We start from the raw sequence: 16,362 nt of genomic DNA, 5'->3' as shown, positions 1-16,362 counted from the left end.
CAGTCAACTGGTCTTAATCCACTTATTTGATCTCTTTTGCCTGCTAAAACACAAGGATATGTGACGATGTAAACAAAATGTATCTTATATGCATATGTCTATATTGGTGTGCTATGTGTTCAACGCAGATAGATGGTTAGCTCACGGGAAAAAACTTCCTAGACAAAACCGCATGTATTTACCAGTGTTTCCCACAGTGATTTGTCACACTGTCTCCCTCTGTTGGTTATACAACGTACTGCATTCTTCTGATTTCCAGCGCAGCCCCTGCAAGACTCAGATCGAGGCTAGGGCTTCACGTCGGACGCCAGCGCTGCATTCCACACTAGACTCATACACACATACACACACCGGGAAACCTCCGTACCGAACTAACACGCACACCCTCACACGGGAGTGGATATGTTGGCAAGTTTTGGAATTTAACCATGGCATGGATATCTAAACCAAAGATCACTTGAACTGGTAAGTTAAGCCACGCGACAGATAGAGCCACATCATTTTTCAACTTTCAAAACGAGAGATTTGAGACATTTATTTGCTGGTATCAGAGGCTGTTGCCTTCTCGCACCGTGAGTTTGGGAATCGGTTGTTTTCTTGCCTTGTCCAAGCCTTCTCTAAGCATTCTCTTACGTCGGTGTTTGACTCACTTAAGTTGTTTCTGAAACGTAACGTCAACATAAGCTTAGGTTTTCTGATTTCGTTAATAATTTGTTTGTGTGTAAAACGAATGGGCTATCTATATAGAGTGGTGCTCTTGAAGTCATTTGTTGCACCAAACGGGATGGTAGATAGGCTTTAAAAAACATGGTATGTTCTCCTCTGGAAGACTTCGTCTGCTGGGAAACCAGTAGAAAACTGGTTATAGCTATTCCCCTTTACGCCGTCTCTTTTGCGTCCCTTGTTCGCACTGAGAGACTGGAATGTGAGCTTACTCACAGCAAGCGAGTGAGTGGTTGGCGTATGAGCTATAAGGCTATCTACTCGTCATTTATTTAGAGATTGTTGCACGGTATCTTGACATGGGCATAGCAACTGTAGCTAATATTCTGCTGTATATTTCTTCTACAAGTTTCGGGTTTATGCTCACATTGGTCGACTTGCAATTAACACTCTTGTTACACAAGATCTATGTTTAAACTGTCTTCAATTAAATGAGCACTCCAACAGTGCATCTGGAATAGTCTGTTAGAGGAGGAAACGCGGATTTCTGGATGCTGACATCCTGAATCATTTAAGGCAGAGTGAGAGAGAGAGGCAGAACAAGCTTTAACAGTTCTCGGATGGGCGAGGATCAACCGTGGAATCCAATGCATTTCTGCTGTTGGAGAAGGCATTTGTCTCAGGGTCTTACTATAGATAACCGAGCTTGTCTCAGAAGCATATGTTTTCTGAGAGCCGTGTCTTGTCCCTCTCCATGCGTCAAGCTTCCAAACTGACTGGGAAGAAATAGGTTAAGGCATTTCTCTTGGGACTTCGATCGTGTATGTAAAAAATCGGCTGGCATTTGCGTTTTAAAAAATGGTAAGTTGTAGGTCTAGCCTCGGTATTTGGTGTAAATTATGTGAAGTCAATCAGCCAAGAAATGAGCCCTTTTTCATAGCTCTGACCGTGTCAGCCTGTGATTGGAATGCCTTAGTGTGGAGCCACCTATTCAAGAGGCTAGGCATCTTCCCGTGGGTGTGTTAATCGTCTCTCATTTAATAAAATAAAGCAACAACTCATTTTGAGAGGCGCTTACAGACTACACATTGGCTGTAAGAATTACGCACGGGTTTGCGGATTAGTGCAGTATTTCTAATAGCCAATTTAAGATTGATTGTTAATATACTTCGTTCAATCATTGTGTATTGATCTTCCAACGTGTAACACAAACCCAGAATTTGCTGTATTTACAGTGATCAAATGTAGCCATTGGATTCTTAATGCGAACCGTTGAAAAAGGATTTGATTCGACATAGCAGAAACCCATTCAGGCTGGCCAGTGCATCCATTATCGCCACTGTGTGACGGTTAGGAGCATGACGGACATTCAGATGTAAATGGTAAATGTGTGTGTCCATGCATGATTTAATTGTTTGTTAAGGAGGAGGTGAGAGTCCCTGCGACTGCTGAGAATCTAGCGTCAGACACAGACCCGACACGAAAGGTTGATTCTGGATATCCGTCTTCCCTGGCGAATCGCCGAGGTGTGCGTGAACTGTAAACTCTGTCGCACGCCAATACAATGTTGATCAAGGGGGATACAACGTTGCAAATAAATCTCTGCCTAATTTACAGTTGGAGGGGCGATTTAAGTCTACTTGGTGTCTATCAATCTCTGTCGTTGTGTTACCAAGTAAATGAAAAGCCCCTGCTGTGACATTCTTGTTAAGAATTAAATGGTCACGTCATGACATTGCCCTCACGGCATTTCTCTTCTCAAGTTAACCCCACTGCTTAAAATATATTTGTAGAGTATTTGACTCGGTTGTCATTATTTAGTACAACAAAATTCTTGCCGTAGGCTATGCCTGTTGCAAAAACCTTTATTTTTGGGCGAATTAAAGTATTTCAATAACATCTTAATTAGAATACGCTATTAGATCAGCAACACACATTTATATCGATGCGACCAAGAGTATAGTAAACCACCAACTGTGCTTGTGTTAAAAAACGCACCAGTCATGAGTGCTGTTGTTTCTATTGCCTATATTCCTCCATCCGCATTTGGTCTAGTCGGTTTGAGTGTGCTCTGCCGGCAGGGTTTGCCTGTGATGTGTAAAGTTTGGAATTTAAACTGACAGGCGCTCTGCCTCACTCCCAGTCCGTCCTTGTTGTTTTTAGCCGAGCACATCTGTGTGAAACCCGGTGCATATGCCACAGGCTCTAATGGCTCAAAACTCGCCACGGTGTTGCGGAAGGACATTTTTTTCAGAGCTGAGGCCAGGCGATAGCTAATGACCACAGAGAGCGCAAGATTAGCTTCGGACTGAAATAATTTATCTCGGCAACAAAATGATTGGAAATAAATTGCACAAGTGGGAGACAATTACAGAAGCAGAGATATGGGTATAGCACTAAATTGGCCACAAAGGGAGTAGATTAGGCCTTTGTTTGTCTCTTTTTAGATGAGGGTGTGTGAGCGGGAATAATTTGGTCCGAAATTTAAGCGATGTTTGTGTTATTATTCATATTTTATACAGAGCTGAATTTTTAACTCTGTTCATTTTTGCCCTCCAACCAGCCATCCTAAATTGGTTGTACTGGCTGGAGATGTATTCTGACTATGTTGGGGAGTCTTTAGTGGCATCCTAAGAGATTGTTATTACCAAACACATTGTAATGTTAGAGCAATACTAAGTCCTAATTTTCCACTGGAGAGATGACGTACTCATGGGTTACCATTAGTAGACATTGAATGTTTCCTTCTGCACTTAGTATGTTAACGTGACTCATTAAGACTGGTTGAGAGGTAGATCTTGCTATAACATATTTTTTGAGTGACAGCTGCTTTAAACCATACTGGCAGTATTTCTGTGGTATCTCTCGCTCTTCTGCAAACGTCCACACCCCCGCGTCCTGTGATTTCTCTTCGGTTTCTGTCTCTGTACTATACAGATCACACACACACACACACACACACACACACACACTAGAAAGCCTCTCCTCTCAGCACCACATGCTGCTTGAGAGCTCATAATTGCCACATACCATGCCTGCGCTTCACCCTCTGTTTGACTTCTATTAATAATCTCATTCTCTGCCGCTATTTCTGTGTGCGTGCCTTTGTGCTTGCTTTCTCCATCTGTAGGTGTGTGTGTGTGTGTGTGTGTGTGTTTGAGTGTTTGAGCATATGTGTGTTTGCCTGTGACCCTTTGCCTTTCAGCTTGTAGTGCTGCGCGCCTCTGCCCCCGTGTGTGCAAGCATGTGTCTTTTAATCTGCTGTGTGTGTGTGTGTGTGTGTGTGTGCAGATGTGTGTATGTGTGTCTCATTGGCCTCTGATCTCTGCATAGTCACGGTTGGATGTTGCACTCCTTGGCACCGTCCCTGCTCTACTTTCCACAGTGGCATACATAAGCACAACACAAGCCACTCACTCTTCCCTGAGATCCGAGGAATAGTGAACTCTGGACTTTCCAAAGACAAAAAGATTAAGGCCACTGGAGTGCCGTACGCTGCTAAGAAGAGCTCCGCCACGCCTCATGATGACTCACACACATGCTCGCTCACACACACGCTCACACACACGCACACGGCTGCGTACCACCACCCTTTTTCACCTTGCTTTGGTTTTCTTATCCGTTTCTCTCTCTCGCTCACTCACTCTCGTTACTTGACTCACACTCTCCCAAGACTCACACTCTGCAAGTTCTGTCTTTTGCAGTCTGTTCTCTGTCCGTTCTTTCTCTCTGAAACTACCTGTAGTCCTGAGGCAAAGCACAACTCGACACTGCAACAGAACAGAACAGAACAGAACAGAATGAAACAGGCTGGAGTGAAGGAGGCGATGTTGCCGTGACCGAGGGGCCCTGTTCTAATCTAAACACTGCCCAAGGCCCTATCAGCCTGTTGGAAGGCAGGTCACACACACACACACACACAGAAATAAATGTGGAAAAGCACACCCACCAAGACACTAACACATTTTCAGGCGTGGACTCTCAGAGAGGTATCTTGCAGGCAAAATAACAATCCCCCACACAAGCAATCTCTTGCAGAAACACCCTAGTATCTGCTCACATGCAAACATGCCACATATCTCTCTATGCTGAGAGAGAGAGAGAGAGAGAGAGAGAGAGAGAAAAAAAAAAAGAAAAAGCGAAAGCTAAGCCATCTCCAGCCCTATACACACACACAGCCTCAGGTAGAGTCACAGTACAGCTGGGCTGGGGAATCGCGGGCCTGTCCAATGCTGTGTACCTGCCATCCTCTAGACGTCCATCCAGGCCGGAGGTTACGCAAGAGGACAAAAACAGCCCAGGTGCCGCCGCTGCCAAAACAACCAAAAAAATGGAGAAAAATGGCAGCTGTGCTTAAGGACAGGAATTAAGAGGGGGCGAGAGAGATAGACAGGGGGTGGGAGAGAGAGTTGGAGTGGAGCTGTATGTGTTGGCCCCCAGTCTGCCCGTTACTTCAGACAACAGGATGGAGCTTTCTACTCTGGCCCTGTGACTGTCTCTGCCCGGCTGTAATGTATAATTAATCTCCTGCCTTTTCTTGTTTTATTTTTATCTACTACACTTTTAACCATTCTTCAAAGGCCCCTTCCATACCCCCCTCCCTTCCCTCCCTCTCCCTCTCTCTCTCTTTCGCTGCCTGTCGAAGTGACAGCTGCCTTTGAGAATGTGCCGTTTTGAAGCAGGCACTTTAAAGGGCAACCCACATGAAGAGTACAGAAGGAATAAAATATCTCCGGCCTAACACTTTCCCTATCACCACAAAATCTCAGGAGAAAATGGGAATAGAAAAGTAACCTTGGTGCAATGCCGTGCGATTCTTCTTCCATTCTTTTGTTTCTTAAAAATTAGAGATGAATCTCCCATTCTTGACATTCCCATTCCAGTGTCAAAGCACTTTTTCACAGGAGGTAAGCTTTATTTTACCAAATCTGATGGGCAAAGGCTTTTTACTTTTCTAAGGTCCCTACCTAGAACCCTCTGTTACTGCGTTCCTTTTTAAATCTGTTTTTCATGAAACTCATTCAACTCTCAGCTTTACGTCATTGGTTTCAAATGGCACTTTAACAAGTGTTCTCCTAGTTGGGAAACCCCAGGAGTAGAGAGGGACAATGTAGACAGTATAGACAAAACTATGTTTATATATTTCATAATATATATATTATGAAATACCATTATATTCTTGGGCACAGGTCCCATCGGCTTACAGTTGTGAGAGCCGTACGGTGACAGGATATGGCACACCCCCACCCAGGAGCCATTTGTGTGACCGTGTGGGGCTGGGTTGGTCCTCAGGTGGTACGGAGGTGTTGGTGGTGTAGTCGTGGCGCTGTGTCCATCCCGCTCCTGTGCCAGCCGCGTTCACTCAGGTGTATGCCGCGCCGCGGGTGCCAGGCGGTGTGTGTGCCCGGGCATGACTAAACAAACATGACGGGCACAGGGCGAACGCACTGACAGAAAACCGTTGGGCCTCGGTGAGTCATCTCGCTGTGTATACAACCTCACCCCAGGTTTTGGTACTAAACTCTGATTAAGCAGAGCCCCCACTGTCAGCTCTTACCGGAGGGGGTTGGCGATTGGCTCTTCTCCATGTCAGTGTTTTGAGGGGAGGAGGGGTCGAGTGTTTGGGGGGGTGGGGGGGGGATCAGGTGCACTCGAGGTGGAGTGGAGGAAGTTGTTTTGGACGAGTCCCCAGTTCTTGCAACCCTCTGCAAGATTATGTGTGTGTGTGTCTGTTTCTCTGTGTGTGTGTGTGTGTGTATGTGTGTGTGTGTGTGTGTGTGTGTGTGTGTTCTGAGGCACTTGGATGAGAGTCACGGTTTGCGTGTGCGTGTGTGTGTGTGTGTGTGTTCTGAAGTGGCTCTCGTGGTGCTGGGTGGCGTGGTGAGGAGTTCTGCAGGCCTCCTGGCCCACTCTGTGTGGGTGAGCTTTTGGGGCTGTTCACACACTCATTTGTGAAGTAGTCCCACTCTTTTGTGAAGAGGACGTACACGAACAATGCGTGCAAACTGACAATAAGTGTGTGTGTGTGTGTGTGTGTGTATGTATGTTGACTTGATGTGTGACTGTGCATCTATGTACGCATTATGTATCTGTATGTGGGTCTCTGAGGCACAGGTTTCATTTCCTCTCTTCTTTCTCCGTTCTTTTCTCTTTCTGTCTTTCTCTCTGAGACTCTCTCTCTCTCTCTCTCTCTCTCTCTCTCCCTGTGGAGGGTGATGGTTGCCTTTTGCGCAGGTCTATTGTGTGAGTGTGAGGAGCAGTGAGGCCAGCACTGGTAAGCATCTTTTGCAGCCTTGTCTGCTGCACCCTCCTCTAGCCTCTCCCGTGCCCCGAGCAAGCAGGCCTGCATCCATCAGGAAGCCTACACTCAATGTTACCTTCAACACAAGTGTGTGTGTGTGTGTGTGTGTGTTAGTGTAAGACAACTCCTGTACCTGGATCAGACTGGCATTGTGCCTCTTTGCAAACAGCTGGCATTTCCTATGCTATCTCTCCCTGTCTTTCTTCTGTCATCTTGCGCAGATTGCTAGAACATCCACTTCAGTGTCTTTCACCTTGGCAGCACAAGCAGCAGTTTTTTTAGAAGTGTGAAAGATGCTTTCACCTTGGACAAATACACTCACACTCACTCACTCTCATGTAGCACGTCACACACACACACACACACACACACACACACACACACACACACACACACACACACGCAGTGGACAAGGCATCAGCGGCGCTTGTCCATAAATGCTTGGCAGGAAGGTGGAGTGGCGTGGGCCTGAGTGTTTCCTGTAGATTTAGCGAAGCTGCTGTTTACCACTCTCACAGGAGTCTGTCTGGAGCTGCAGGCATATTTGAGTTTTTAATGAGAGAGAGAGAGAGAGAGAGAGAGAGAGAGAGAGAGAGAGAGAGAGGATGTGAAGGAGAAGGAAAGAGCGACAGAGTGAGGGAACGAGTGGTGGTTGGCAGCACACTGTGCACAGCATTTTACCGTGTGTGTGTGGGCACACATGTGGTTTATTTTTTAGGTCATGCAACCGAGGATGTTGGATGCAGATTTGTGTGTGTGTGTGTATGAGAACATGCATTGAGTCAGTTTGCGTGTTTAGTTTCTGCTTTGCTTCTGACGCAGTTGATGATGGACACATTTACTGCTACACCCCACTGAATCTCTCCGTGTGTTTCTCTGTGTGTTGTTGCTGTGCTGTCCCCTGCTGCCCCCTCCTCTCCTGTGCTGGGCTGGACTAGGCTGTGGATCAAAGGCGCCGGTGTGTTTACTGGCCATCACACCCTCTCTGCTCTGATTAGCCACATCTCTCTCCTGAGCGCCATCGTCATGAATGACTTTTATTCCCTCCCTCCCTCCCTTCCTCTCTCTATCTGTCTCTACCTCACTATCATCCTTATCTCTGCAATTCTCTCTCTTTCTTTATCTCTCTTACCCTTTATTTCCCTCTTTTTGTTGCCTCCCTCTCTCTATCACTTTGTCTCTAATCTCTCTCTTCCTCCCGCTCTCTTTGTATTTATCTTCCCCTCTCTCTCTCCCTCTCTCTCCCTCCCTCTCTCTCTCTCTCTCTCTCTCTCTCTCTCTCTCTCTCTCTCTCTCTCTCTCTCTCTCTCTCTCTCTCTCTGTCTCTCTCTCTGTGCCCTGGGCTGTTCTGGCCCTCCTGCAGTGTTTACCGAGGGCCTAAATAATTCACCAGCTCCAGCTCAGGTCTGTAAATAAGACTAACAGAGGGACCGGTCCGTCGTGCTGAGGGGACGCTCGCCGCTAAGTCAGGCTTATGCTAGCACCGTCCCGCCACTGACCGGTTATCGGTTGACACCGCTTTGGGGGAAACAGGGGTTGGGTGGAGTGTGTTTGTGCAGGGTCAAAGGTCATAGGCTGTTGGCTGATCCTGGATAGCTAGAGGTTGAGTGTGTGCATGTTGGCCTTGTTTGTGGACATGGGGCCTGGGGTAGAGTGTGTGTGTGTTTCCAGTGGCTGTTGCATCTCTCTACAGGTTCTTGTTCATAGAAAGCCTTTGACAAATTGAGATCTGAAATTGAGCTGTGTGTGTGTGTGTTTACATGATTTGTAAATGGGAATTCCAAAACAGAGTGGAAGTAGTGACATTTTGGAGAGCAAAAAACCCTAAAATTCCAAGATTGCTGTTTGTGTGTGACTGGAACCAACTTTTTCACTTCCTCATCAAAGCTACCCTTCCTGTATCTGTACAGATAGCTCAATTGTCCAGAGATTGGCATCAGTCCTGCTCAGCCTTGCTCAAATCACATTCCTCATCCCTGCCCTGTCCTAGCCCAGTCGGACCCAGGAGTGTGCCCGCCCAATCTGCCCACATCTCCTCGCTATCTTCGCTCATTCCAAGCGGCTGTAGCCCTCTGCAGGGTGTCTGTGCTGGGTTCAACGGCAGCTCTGATGGTGTCACTGATTACCAAAGATTCTAGAGCAGAGCTCTGTTCTAGAATCTTTGGTGATAACTTGTTTGGCAAGTTGATCCCTGTTGTTATCGGTTGAGACGCTAAATGTCTCGAACTGTTTGTTCCCGGCACACTGATGAAAACATCTTTGTTTCTTTCCTTTCAAGTGCTTGCTAAACACATTTGTGTGAATGACACCAATAGAATCCAGTGAGAGACACATACCGACCAATTTCCTCAGCGGTGTTATCCAGTAGAGATACGCCTTGGCTACGTCCAGAGATGTTTTGTGGCCCGTTGTGGTCCGGCTGTTTGAAGCCGAGGCTAGATTAGTCGTGGCTCCTGCCTCTGTGGGCGTGAGGAGGACCCTGAGCTTCATAAAGGGGTTTAACTTGCCTTTGCATCAGGACTGCAGAGGCCAAGCCCTCCAAGACACCCTCTCATAATAGTTTTATTTGCTAAAGTGATTAGCGTAGGTTGATGAGTGGGGGGAGTGAGAGCAAAAGGGGGGGGGTGGGGGTGGGCAGTGGAATCCACTTATTGTTTGAGTCGGGTGAGGGCGGCTAGCGGGGTGAGCGGTGCTGTGTGGCTCGTGTGGAATGCTGCCGCTTCCAGCGGTGTGACCCTCTGACCCAGAGTGGTGCACACTCCACATCCCCCTCCTTATTCTGTTTCCAGCTATCATCCTCTCTCTCTCTCTCTCTCTCTCTCTCTCAAATTCAAATTCAAATATGCTTTATTGGCACAACAAACCATATGATGCCAAAGCGTTCACAGGAATAATAATAATTAAAGAAAATACAAATACAAGCTAGCTTAACTCTCACTCCCTTCATTTTATCTCTCTCTCTTTCTCTCTCGCTCACTCTCCAGCTCTCTCACTCTTTTTCTCTCTCTATCTAGCTTAACTCTCTCTCCCTTCATTTTATCTCTCTCTCTACCCCCCCCCCCCCCGTTGCTGTAGTCTCTTTTGTCCGTGCTCCTTTGTGGGAGTGAAAAGGCTAAAGAGTCAGCATTGATGAGCACTGTGCAGCTCTCCTCCATTGTGTAGCGGAATGAGGCGCCGTTTGGTGCGGCACGACCTCTGGCATGCACTCGGAGATGAGCCCCTTTTTAAGCAGCAGCGCCGGCGATTTCATGTAGATTTCATGCTTTCACCAGCCCAGCCCAGCCCAGCCCAGCCCAGCCTAGCCCAGCCCAGCCTGATGTCGCCTCTCCTTGTAGCTCAAAGCCTCTGTTTGTCTTCCAGGTTACACACTGTGGGTTATAGAGTTCCACTGTGTGCTCAGGCTAGAGTTGTGTTTGGATGCCTCAAGAGTTTGTTTCTGCTCTGAAAGGCGTGGAATTTACCCCCCCCCCCCCACACACCCCCCCTCGGCAGAGTTCTATTTCAGTCTCTCTCTGTCTGTCTGCTCTGTGCCTCACTGGTCAGTGTGTCTCTTGTACGAGTAGCTGGGCTGCTCTGGGGCATGTGTCTCCTCCTCGCTCCTGCTCTGGGGCATGTGTCTCCTCCTTGCTCCTACTCTGGGGCATGTGTCTCCTCCTCGCTCCTACTCTGGGGCATGTGTCTCCTCCTCGCTCCTACTCTGGGGCATGTGTCTCCTCCTCGCTCCTGCACTGGGCTGCTCTGGGGCATGTGTCTCCTCCTCGCTCCTGCTCTGGGCTGCTCTGGGTTTTGAGTTAGCCGATTGAGGCGGAGGGGGGCTTGTGACATGCTGAACGTTAGCGGGCTAATTCCTTTAGCAGAGCTTGGCTTCGGAGCAGCAGGAGTCCCGCTGCCTGGGCTCGGTGAGGCCACCCTCCCCTCCTCGCCCCTCCCCCGCACCCCCACGGCCCCCTGGGTAGTCGGAGCGGGGCTGCTGGGGGAATAATACCCCCAGGGCCAGACAACGCGGGAACTCTCGTGACACCAGCTTTGGGAGACTGCCCTGGGGGAAGGGTGTGTGTGTGTGTGTGTGTGTTTGGTTAAGCATGTGTGAGGTAGTATATGTGACTCTGTGTGATTAAGTTCAGATTTAAATGCTCCTTCTTTCATCAAGGATAATCTAGCCATTACAATGGTCACTAGACATTATAATTCCATGAAATGTTTCTGACATGGCCTCGCACAAGACGGTTAATGTTTTATTCACCACAAAAAATCCAGTTAGTGGTTCCTTTAAAACGGTTGGGGCATGACCAGAGACAGACTTTCATTGATATTGGAAAGCTCTGCTATTATTTAACATTTGTCATCAAGTGACCCATGCCTTTAAATGGGGCATATATTCCCTCTGACATCTTTTGAAGCTTAAGAAAGGCTGGAACTGGTTTGGAGAGTATGTCAAACCTATTAGAAACGTGGCCAATTTCTCTTCTTACATTTTTTAACCATTTTGCATGCACAGTGGGACATTATGGCAGATATTATGGTCAGTCTGCTCCTCCTTTGGGCCTCCTGAGGTTGCTTAAAGGACGATGACAGTTTAAGCTTGACCTGTGAACTGGTCTATCTGCCACATGGCCCAGTGGAGTGACCTGCGTAGAGGGGGAGGGGGACGAGCTTTAGAGCCCACACCTCTAACATTAGAGCACCAGTTGTGCTTCAGGCTGACCCCATGCCCTGCCCCCCCCAAACCCCCCTTCATATCTGAATGGATTAATCCATTGCCAGGCTTGGACACTGTGGATGGGGACGTACCAGGTGATTGAAAAGGAGTCGGGTCAGAGGTTTGGGCTTTTCATTTCACTCAGGGCCCTTTTGAGAAGATGAAGTGTATTTTTTTTTATCTTTCTTTCACGGACGTTGCCCCTAGTACGTTGCAGATATCCAAATGATCGCCCCATATGGCCACTGGAAACTGTGTCTAGCCAACCGCTTTGGCTTCCGGAAAGCTCCCTCAGCCGTTTGATTCCAAGCTGATTCATGAGTTAAAGCCTTTTGTTACATTAGCACACCAATCAAATGAGGTGTGAAATGTGTCGGTTGTGTGGGTTGGATTGGATACCAGTAATTCTGGTGGAACACCTTCCTTCCTCCCCCCTTTCCACTCTTCCTTTCTTCCCTCCTGCATTCTCTCTCTCCCTGCCTTACGGTCTTCACACCTCTTCCTCTTGCTCCCGGGCCTCAGTCCACTGGCATTCCTTTCTCTTGTTTCTCTTCCATATTTGGATTATATTCCTTCTCTCCTACCCCTCCGTCTCCTTTTCCCTTCCTCTCTACCTCTCCTCCTCCTCTCCTTCTCTCCTCTCCTCTGCTCTCATCTGTCTTCTCTGTGTCCTTGGGAGTTACTCTCTCACGCCGTGCGAATGGAATGCTGCTGGACTGGACTGGTAGCTTGCTTTAGAACGTCCATCTGTGTGAGTGCCCTCCTGGGTTCCTGTCCCTGTATGTCAGCTGTTGCAAATCGTCCAGGGCCAGCAAGCCCCCCCCCCCCAAACACACACACACACACACACACGAAACGGGGATTGTGGTGACTGACGCGGCCCTTTTGTTCCCATTCAGTTAGGGGTCCAAGAGTGTTTGTCCACCCAACCTCTAACACCTACCCCCCCCAACACACACACACACACACACACACACACACACACACACACACACACACACACACACACACACACACACACACACACACACACACACACACACACTCACACTCCAGTTTACCTGCTGGAGCTGATCCGCTGGCAGTAGTCTTCGTGGGGGCAGGTTTAATCAGGGATCTTCCCTTGGCAAGCATATTGGCAGCACTTTTTTTTATTTTGACTACAGTGGTGGGACTGGTTTGGTGAGGTTCCGCCAATAATCTAATTCCTCCTCTTTCTCTCTCTCCCGCTCTCTCTTACGCTCACACAAACAAACACACACAAATTGGTGGTTACACCACGCAGCCAACTGCTAAAGAGGGATTTGGCTAACACACATGACTGAGACCCTACAAAGACTGAGGGGTTGGTGTAAAAAGTGCACCTGGATTACCCTCCTCTCCACCATCACCTCCTCTTCAAATAGCCCAAGCTGTACTCCTCTTTTCACAGGTAATACTTTAAGACGCTCCCTAATCTAGCTGTTACTTTGGTGGGTGTTGTGGAAGAGGAGGCTCTCTGAAGGGAACATTGAAGATGTAACTGCCCAGAGAAAGCGTAGGCATTTAATGGCTGCTCTGGTTCCTGGCTGGGCCCCAGTCATTTAAGGAGGGGTTGTTTGACTAAACAAAACAAAACTCCAGCATCTGTTGTCCTATTTCCATATAGATCATGCAGCCAGCCATGCGTTTCTTTTACATGCTTTTGTTCCTTTATATGTTGGAATACATCCTTGGTTTCTGTCTACCAGATCAGGGCAGATACACATTCCAGATGATTCTATTTGCCGTGCGTGTGTGCGTGCGTGCCTGCGTGCGTGTGTGCGTGCGTGCGTGCGTGTCTATGGTCAGACTGCATTTATTAGTCCTGTCGGCCAAAGAATCGTCCCCTTGTTTGAAAAGATCCGCAGCTCAAACTGCAGGGATGTGACCTCTGTCTCTTGGCAGAGATGCTCAGTCCTGTTGGCCCAGCGTGGGCCTAACTGCCCCGGTTCTGTGGCCCAGGGGGACAGGGGGGGACAGGGAGGCCGGGGGTCTGGAGCTCTTGGCTCAGACGGCCGCTGCTCGGCGTGTCCCTGCTGAGCGTCCTGCTGGTCCGCAGGCGTCCGCCCGTGACGGGAGTTAGCCTGGTCTGTCCTGTCCTCTCGCAGATCAAAGATGGCACTCCGCCGCCTCTCTGTCAGGATGGGAGGAAAAGATGCTTTTTCTTTGAAAAGTGAGCTCCACCCATTCTGCTGAAGCCAAGAGAGGAGGGAGAACAATTGTGGTGCAGGAGGTTGGGGGGGGTGAAGTAAGAGGGGGAATGAAAGGGGGGAATGAAAGGGGAGAAGAGAGGGAGAAAGAAGGAAGACACAGGACTTTGGCAAGGACTTCTGAGAGACCACAGACAGCTGATTAGTTTAGTATGGTTCATATCTGTGTGACTATGTGTATGTGCGTGTGTGTGTACTGTATGTATGTGCAGAAATCTTGAGGCCTGTGTATGTTTCACTCCATGGTCTTAAGCACTCACAAACGTGTGTGTGCGTGCGTGCGTGCGTGCGTGTGTGCGCGTGCGAGTGTGTATGTGTGCGTGTGCGTGTGCGTGTGCGTGTGCGCGTGTGTGTGCAGCTAGCCCAGGCTGTGTCAGTAAAAGCTGTACGTGAGCATGAAGGAGATGTGAAGCCAGCATGGTGCGAGAGTGCCGGATGAGTCCAACTTTAATCAAAGCCCGCCGAGAGCCAAACAGATGTGCGCTTCAAAATCACAATCCACTCTGATGAAGATTTCCAGGAATTAGGAGGGAGTTTTTGTTTGATTGGAACCACAGAGGATTGGGACTGTGGCAACCTCCCTCTCCCAGCACAGTAAAAAGGAGAGAAAGAGAGAGAGAGAGAGAGAGAGAGAGAGAGAGAGATAGAGAGATAGAGAGACCGTAAGAGAGATAAAGAAAGATTAAGTCAGAAAAAAAGGGTCCAAAAAACATTAATTGGCTCCAGCATCTGTCTCCTCTTCTTAAAAACTCATTATCCACCTAGCGTCCTCTGGTGAGTTTCGCTCCTGCGCTCTGCCGCTAGGTGTTCCTGCTGACCAAGCGGGGGCCGCTGCTGGTCCTCCCTGTGAGCATGGAGTGGGAAGACGGCGCTGTTTTGTTACGTATGAGCCGTGTCTGAAGGTGTGGGGAGGGGTAATGGACTCAAATGCCTCCGTGTGGCCTCCACGTCCAGACGCACCTCCACGTCCAGACGCACCTCCACGTCCAGACGCACCTCCAAGTCCAGACGCACCTCCACGTCCAGACGCACCTCCACGTCCAGACGCACCTCCACGTCCAGACGCACCTCCAAGTCCAGACGCACCTCCAAGTCCAGACGCACCTCCACGTCCAGACGCACCTCCACGTCCAGACGCACCTCCAAGTCCAGACGCACCTCCACGTCCAGACGCACCTCTACGTCCAGACGCACCTCTACGTCCATACGCAGAGCACATGACTGGAAATGCCCATTTCACCCAGCTGCCACCTTCTCTTGCAAAGAGACAAAGCAAACAAAGCAACGTGGAAGGCCATTTGAGTGCAGAGCTGACTGGACGTCTCCTGTCCAAGGGCCTGAAGATCAAGTGTGTACAAGCCCAGAATTTATGATATGAATTATAAATGTCATTCTGGCTGCCTCGGCTGCCTCTCCTGTGCCCACATGCTGTGTGTGTGTGTGTGTGTGTGTGTGTGTGTGTGTGTGTGTGTGTGTGTGTGTGTGTGTGTGTGTGTGTGTGTGCGTGTGTGCGTGTGTGCGTGTGTACGTGTCTGTGTAGTTGTTTTTACATTTTCAACATGATTTGACACTTTTAGCTGCACACATGAGGTCAGATCACAGCGGGCCGTCTGTGGGGCCATAATGGGACGGTGGCGCTAACGGTAGCGGTTAGCATAGCGGTGGGCTCCAGGTCTGCGCACCATCACTAATGGAAATGGCAGGGCTGAGTGGGAGTGCGCCACGCTGCGCTGTGCTGCCAGCAATCACGGCAAATGTCCCTGGTGCGGCCATGGCTCCTGCTGGAGGCCCCAATCACACACGCATGCTCTGATTGGCCCAGGGGCACTTGATGAGATGGTGGGAGCAATGAATACACACGCTTTGCAAGTCTGTAGAAAAGAGAGGAAGAGAGAGAGAGGGGTTGAGAGAGAGGGGTTGAGAGAGAGGGGTTGAGAGAGAGGGGTTAAGAGAGAGGGGTTGAGAGAGAGAGGGGTTGAGAGAGAGGAGAGAAAGGGAGGGAATGAAAGCCATGAAAAACAATAACAACAGCAATAATGATGGTCTGTCCGCAGCCCATGAAATGATTTGGTACCCGCTAACCAAGACTAACTGATGTGTTGGGAGCTACACTGATTCCAATTTCCTGTCCAGTCTCTCGTTCATCAGCAACTGTATTCCTAGAGCCAAAATGGCTGCCTTACAGGAAAACCCACTATGACTTCTTAGCCCCATAGACATGCCAAAGAGAAGTCATTCAAGCAGAAGAATTTGCTGAGGTTGAAGTTGAGCAGGGAAGTGTGAGTGTGTGAGAAAGTGACAGCTCTATCTGAGCTGTGGGGGAGTGTGTCTGGGTGCTGGCACCTTTGTCTATGCTAAGGTCAGGAGTGTCTCTGCCTGCCACAGTCATGACGACTGTTTGGGTTTGTGGAGAGAGAGAGGGGGGCACAGATAGGGAGAGCAATAGAGATGGAAAGAGGAGAGGAAAA

The 16,362-nt window shown here is 48.8% G+C and overlaps 1 protein-coding gene across 1 annotated transcript in view; it reads left to right on the top strand.

Moving 5' to 3' along the window:
* The first annotated feature begins 342 nt into the window (after window positions 1-342).
* The window catches only part of plxna1b (plexin A1b), a 94,931-nt gene continuing 78,911 nt past the window's right edge, over window positions 343-16,362 (top strand). Inside the window, exon 1 of the mRNA XM_076269237.1 lies at window positions 343-465. The gene's annotated coding sequence lies outside the window, so the exon portion shown is untranslated. The remainder of the gene's footprint in view (window positions 466-16,362) is intronic.

Source organism: Alosa pseudoharengus, unplaced genomic scaffold (genome assembly GCF_046254945.1).
Source record: "Alosa pseudoharengus isolate Yale_2024_CS ecotype anadromous, Long Island Sound unplaced genomic scaffold, YU_APseudo_1.1 YU_APseudo_1.1_scf_5, whole genome shotgun sequence".
In the NCBI taxonomy this organism is placed as follows: domain Eukaryota; kingdom Metazoa; phylum Chordata; class Actinopteri; order Clupeiformes; family Clupeidae; genus Alosa; species Alosa pseudoharengus.
This window is presented reverse-complemented; position numbering and strand designations above follow the sequence as displayed.